At 45.3% G+C, this 6,880-nt stretch overlaps 1 non-coding gene and 1 pseudogene across 1 annotated transcript; one reads left to right on the top strand and one right to left on the bottom strand.

Moving 5' to 3' along the window:
* Positions 1 to 1,131: 1,131 nt before the first annotated feature.
* On the top strand, positions 1,132 to 4,368 carry LOC134341949 (probable G-protein coupled receptor 139; annotated as a pseudogene).
* A 1,685-nt stretch (positions 4,369 to 6,053) lies between these two features.
* On the bottom strand, positions 6,054 to 6,151 carry trnas-uga (transfer RNA serine (anticodon UGA)). Its single transcript has one exon. It is a non-coding gene; the product is annotated as a tRNA-Ser (tRNA).
* Between the last annotated feature and the right edge of the window lie 729 nt (positions 6,152 to 6,880).

A 6,880-nucleotide genomic window follows, 5' to 3' on the forward strand; every position in this document is an offset into this window, starting at 1 on the left:
TTTCCTCTCCTGTTAAATAGCATCTGAATCACTGAGTTCTCACTGAGCTGCCGCTCAGACACTCACAGCGATTCGCTGATCTTCAAAGCGGACAGAGAGAGTGCAGTCTGAGGAAGGAAGATTTTCTGGTTCCGTAATCGAGCAGAGACCGGGAACAGCAGAGTGGAATGTGGCAGAAATTCCGAAGAATATCGTCTGGGCCTCTCAATTTATCTTTGCGACTTTGACCTTGGATCTTCGAATTGCGCACAAATTAAAAGTCATTCAAGTTATTTACTACCCCGGTCTCGCTATCATTGCTCTTCCCAGTGAGTCTCTCTCCAAAGTTCAACTATAAAACAATACCTAGCTGCTTTCTAATGTTTATCACCCAATTGAAATTATTGCTACTGTCGCGCTCTCCAGGTAAGAAATCTCCAAAACTTCAAATTCTGCAACGATGCTCTTCACTGTGGCTGTTGTAATTGTGCGGGTGCAATGGCCAATGATCCATTCGGTAAACTCCGTTCAGTTGTTGCTCACACCAGCTCATGAACGAGGTTTAATATTTTGCCTCTGGAAGCGTTGCTTTCTTTCAGTCGCTCCATCCTCCGCTCGAAAATACCGGCTTTTGAATCAAGTTGCTTCCTCTCCTTGTGTTTGCAGCGGAATTCAATCTGATTTCCAGGTGCGGATTATTCTCGCAGACAACCGGTCTGATGATGAACCAGCCGCCAACGTCACCGCGCACCCAGCCCCGCCCAGCTCCGTACGTGCTGCCACGTCATCGAACTGAACATCCCGCCTTCCCACTTCTCCCAGAACCGACTGTCTACTCTAAACTCCCGGGCTGTCCAGGGAATCCGTGATCCTTTCCTCACGGTTCACCACTGGCATTCGTCCCGCTGCAGCTCCATCTCCGCATTACCGGAGTTTGTCAGCAAATGTCTGAATTGTTTCACCTCTGTCCTTTCCTGTGGTAATTCACGTAATTTAAAACAATCCTTCATTCGCTTTTCAAATGTCACTCTGAGGCTTTCTCAGAATTGGGTTATAATAATGATAAAGAGAGACGGCTCATTATCTGTCTTCCCCTGAGAGGAGTTACATTATGGTGACTATAATCCCGACTCTCTTATTCTGTGGTCATTTCAAACAGTATTCTTCTGAATAACATTGTGCAGCAGAAAATGTAGCTGTCTGTATGGACTGAATAGTGCAATTCCGTTTGAGGTTTAGATTTCTTCCTTGAATTCCATTGACATTTTATTCAATAAAAAGGAAAGGCATCTCGATTTGTACTATACTATGGTTAAAATATTCTCGTGATCATTCGCTCTCCTCTGACTGTCCGCCAAACGATGTCTGTATCAGATCTCATTCTACAATTAGAACTCCACTATTATAAAATGCCAATGTCCTTACTGTTGTTCTTTTTTAATTCTTGGCCAGCGCATTTGACAGTGATCTCAGTGATTTCGAGTAGTCTTTGTGCAAACTGATTCCATTCAAAAACATTCATCACTAATTATTTTATTATGGTCAGCGTTTCAAGTCAAGTCAAGTAAAGTTACTTTTTATTGTTATTTCGACCATAATTGCTGGTACAGTACACAGTAAAAACGAGACAAAGTTTTCGGAACCATGGTGCAAAAGGAAACAATACAAAAACTAGGCTGGAACACGTAAAGCAACACAAAACGACACTAGACTACAGACCTACCCAGGACTGCATAGAGTGCACAAAACAGTGCAGGCATTGCAATAAATAATAAACAAGACAATAGGCACAGTAAAGGGCAGTAGGTTGGTGTCAGTCTAGACTCTGGGTACTGAGGAGTCTGATGGCTTGGGTAAAGAAACGGTGACATAGTCTGGTCGTGAGAGCCCGAATGCTTCGGCGACTTTTGCCAGATGGCAGGAGGGAGAAGAGTTTGTTTGAGGAATGCGTGGGGTCTTTCAGAATGCTGTTAACTATGTGGATGTTTGCAGTTGACTGTGAACTCTGTCGGTGTTCTGAAGCGAAAAGAAAAACACAACAATCCGCAAACTGAAAAATTACTAACGGGCTGCGATGCATTGCTTTGGGGATAAAAGAGGACATTATTGCGGGTAAGTAAAATTTCAGCTGGAATGGAATAAATGCAGAGAAATGGAGGAAAATCTGTTTAATAAGGGCAGGAGTAACTGAAGGGGATAAAGAACCTTGGAGGAAAAATTTCATAGGAATATCACCATCCCAGTTAACTTTCGGCCTGTGAACATAGCATCCGCCGCTGCAAAGCCAGATCTCCTGCTCAACGTGTCCTAGGGAGTCGACCAGTTTCTCTGAGTTTTAGGTCAGCAGCTGCGAATCAGTCAATGGGTCGTGTGAAACTTAGATAGATTCCGCTTCTCCGAATCACTCGCTCACTGAGCGAATTCACTGGAGCTACTGCAGATCGGATGATCGGTGACAGTATTTTATATATAGCGAGGAGGCCGGAGACCTTTCCCCGGTACCGTGGTAATTGCATGTATTACACTGTACTACTGCCGCAAGAATAACTAATTTCTTGACATAAGATGTTGATGACAAATCTGTTTCTGATATAGGTCTCTGCTATGGACTGAGAGTGGGAAGGGATCAGGGAGAGGGGCTCATAGTTGGGAAAAGCGGGAGGGAGAGTGGAGGGCGCGGGAAACACCAGGGAGACATTTTGTAATTGTCAGTAATTCGCAGCATAGTTTTCTCCCGCCAGATTTGCAAGCCGGTTGTCCACTCCACGTTGACAACACGGGACTGTGTCATATTCTTAGGCTCCCTAGCTACATATATGTGCCAAAGACTGTTGTACGGTAGGACGGTAGGTATAATGATCAGTGGCGCAAACCTGCCGTTGATGTAAACAGTCGTTGTTGCGGAAAGTTATTTAAGTTTCTGTAGAGTTCGTGTTTGATGTCCCATTTACATCTTCTCCCCAAACACGCCCGAAGTTGCGAAATTATCGGTGATCCTTACCTGTGTTATTCGCTGCCGCTCTTGGGTGATATCTGTCGGCAAATTTTGCCTTTGATTTTTTCGCTAATTTCACTTAGGATTTGAATCTAATAGTTAATTTTCTCTATAGACTTCCAGAGGAGCAATGATTTACTAACATGACAGAGAACAAATCTGATTAATTGTATGCCGACTTCACAGAGAAGGCTCCCTGATGTGTGTCTACTGATTATTTTCTATGATTCTCGCAGTGAACCTGGTGATGACTTTAATCTTGTCCAGAGGAAAGTGCGGTCTCTCCAGAGTTGTCACTCGCTACCCGGTTGCCATGGCAGCGGCGGATCTTATGGTCGTTGTCCTGGACCTGATACTGAGCAAGATTCCGTATACTTACGTGCCAATGGAACTGACCTTCTGGGCTGCGGATACACCCGTGTGTAAAATCCACGCCGTCCTGCTTTACACCGCCACCGATTGTTCGGTCTGGTTCACCGTCACTTTCAAATTTGGCCGGTTTGTGGCCATTTGTTGCCGGAAACTGAAAACAAAATATTGCACAGGGAAAACTGCGGCTGTGATTCTGGGGACAGTGACTGTAATCAGCTGTTTAAGAAACATTTACTGGTATTTCCGGCTCCCAGGGCGTTATGCAATGATAATTCATCCATTTATTTGTATGGGTACCGCGCATTATGTGTCTTTATCCGTTTCAGTACCAATGGAATTATGTCATTACCTCCTCACCCCTGTAATCCCATTCCTGCTGGTTCTCCTGACGAATGGATTCACCGTCCGGCATGTTCTAGTCACCAGCAGGGGGCGCAGGAGACTCCGGCGTGCTGACAAGGGACAGGGTGACATGGACCCGCAGATGGAGAGCCGCAGGAAATCCCTCGTTTTACTGCTGATCATCTCTGGCAATTTCGTCCTGCTGTGGGCACCGTTCACTGTGTATTCTGCGTGGACCTGCTGTCTGCTTCCTCTGCCGTGACGGTGCCTCCTGATTCTCTGCGAGAACTGGGCTCGATGCTGCTGCACAAACACGGCTCTTTACGCCGTCACCCAGACCAAGTTCAGGGAGCAACTGAAGGACGCGATAAAACATCCCCTTGCTCTTATTACTGCAAGGATGTGATGAATTCGTAAAGTTTCCCTGCCTGGTCTAACTAATTCACCATTCATTGCAGGCAAACTCTGCACCAATGAGGATCCATGTAATTACGTGTACTTCACATTCCTCACTCGCTTTACTGTCGCGCATGATTCCTCTCTCCAGCTCAACTGACGATCCTTTCAATCGTTTTTTTTTTCGACACTCACCCGTTTATATCCCCCTCTCTTCCCGAGTGGAACGACCTACGTTTGTTAGTGTAGATCAGTGCCGCCCTTGTGACCCACAGTTCTGTCTTGCAAGTCCCACTGTCCGCCTTTGCACAGAAAAAAAAACAGACTGTTAACATTCATTTTACCTCTGTTTTAAATCGCATTCTTCTGGTCTTGGAATGAGCAAATGACAGGCTTGGATAAATTCTTTATATAACCCAGTTCTCCTTGTCCTGAAAACGTCATTGTATAACTTGCACTGTTCACAGTTTAACGGCCTATTTTCTATAATAGAGCGTCCGGAACTATACATGGCACTCTATCCACAACCTCAACAATGACCTATCATAATGTCTTGTTTTCCTGTTGCCCTGAATGAGAAAGGCCGGAATGAGAAACGGCTTCTCACTGTACCATCGAAATCAGCGAACAGTGAGCTTGTGCCTCTGGGTCCCTCGTGTCAACTGTACTCCGTAATGCCCGGCCATTTACAGCACAAGTGCTTTGCAAGTTTTATTTCCAAAATGCACGACGTTATACTTAACTGCATTGGAATCCATTTACCACACATCCGTCACTTCTCTAACTAAAACAGGTACGCTTGTAATCAACAGTAACCTCCCTCAGTATCAACAGCACCGCCTAATTTTGTGTCATACAGAAACTTCCTGATCAAGACGCGATTTCGCATCAAAATTACCGACATAAATAAGGATTAACGAACAACAGCGACCACTGTGTCATACCAAAAGTCTTCCATATCGAGCTGACTACCACACATCCTCACTGGCACCCTCCAGTTCCTTCCCAACTCTTGTCCCATTCTTAGCTCCCCAGAGAGAGAGAGAGAGAGAGAGGGAGGGCGAGATTGAGAGAGAGAGAGAGAGAGATAATGTGTGTGTGTGTTGTGTATGTTACAGATAGAGAAAGAGCGAGACATGGAAGTGAAGCAGGGGAGAGAGTCGCATCGTAGACAGGGCAAGAGCGATAAACGGGGGAGTTTTACAGGCAGTGGAAGAGAGAGAGTTATACGGCAATTAACCGATTTCATGTTCACTTTGGGTCATCGTTTTCCTCATAGCGTTGTCTTGATCATCGGAGTATTTCACCACAGCGAGACAAAGAAATGGACCTTTCCGCCCCTTCATTTAAACTCGGAAGCTGGAGGGCTCATAATTATTGTCACCGTCCGGACGGATGAGGAGAAATGGTTCATGCGTTTACACATGATCCTCCAACAGAGGGAGCAAGAGAGGGCGACACGTTATTCTTATTGATGGTACTTCTCCCAGTTTCTTCAATGATAAAGACAATTAAAATTAAATTGGTGTCATTAGTTCTTAAAATTCCAAAGTTGCTGCTGATTTGGCCGCAGGAATTCTGCTCAGTGCGATAAATCGTCCGCAATCCAGCTGGAGGAAGTAGGTTGGTGAACGAAGTGAGGCGCTCGGTATCCAAACAGCTGTAGAACCCACCGACATCAATCGCTCTGTTTCTACTCGAAACCTATTGTTAGATATTCGGTTGCAAAGTAACAATGTCGTCGCTAAGTAAACTCCACCAGAAAGGGTTGTTTAAGCTGCCTCACGGAGATTGATCAGAGTCGGGGTAGAAATGAACTCTGGACAATGAGTAGAAATGCAACAGTACTGAAGAGTGTAAAAATCTTAGTCTGCCGCCTGGACTTGGCAGAGAATGTAGCGTTCAGAGAGCAGCCGGGGAGTTATTGACAGGCAGCTGGATTTCTAGTCCCTGATGGCTGTAGAGTGAGCGCTGCGAGCAGGGCTCGAACCTGCGTGGGGAATCCCCATTGGATTTCAAGTCCAACGCCTTAACCACTCTCCGTCTATGTTAGTCACCCACCGCAGCACTGCATCTGAAGCGAGGGCTGAACATGATTTATTTTCACTGATGGCAATGATGAATCACCATTCCGATACAAATAGTATGATTGGACAATTTGGGAATATGTTGCAAGACTGGTAGGTCAGAACGTGAGTGTACAGGGATAACGTTGGCGTTAGTATTGCAAATGAAGGAGATTTCCTCTGTTGGGGATAAAGGTCAGGATTAGAATCAGGTTTATTATGACAGAGATATGTCCTTTATTTGTTTGTTTTACGGCACCTGTACCGTGTAACACAGATAGAATAATAATAGATCATTGGTCCATAAGACGAAGGAACAAGAACAGGTCATTCGCCCCATCGAGTCTGTTCCGCCATTGCAGCAGAGCTGATTTATGATTCCCCTCAACCCCAGTCTACCGGGCATGGACATTGACGTCCTTAATAATCAAGAAATTATCAATTTCTGCTTCAAATACACGGAGTGACTTGGCTTCCATAGCCGTCTGTGACAACTAATCCCTCAGATGCACCACCTTTGGATAAAGATATCCCTGTTCTAAACTATCATCGTGCTAATCTGAGGCCCCGCTCTCTAATCCTAGACTGCCCAACTGTAAGAAACACCCTCCGCACTTCTACTCTAAGTAGGCATTTCAATGTTCCATAGATTTCAATGAGATGCCCCTGCAGTGAGCACAGGCACGGAGCTATCAAACTCAAACACCAGGAAATCTGGAGATGCTGGAAT

Source organism: Mobula hypostoma, unplaced genomic scaffold (assembly GCF_963921235.1).
Source record: "Mobula hypostoma unplaced genomic scaffold, sMobHyp1.1 scaffold_42, whole genome shotgun sequence".
Lineage (NCBI taxonomy): Eukaryota > Metazoa > Chordata > Chondrichthyes > Myliobatiformes > Myliobatidae > Mobula > Mobula hypostoma.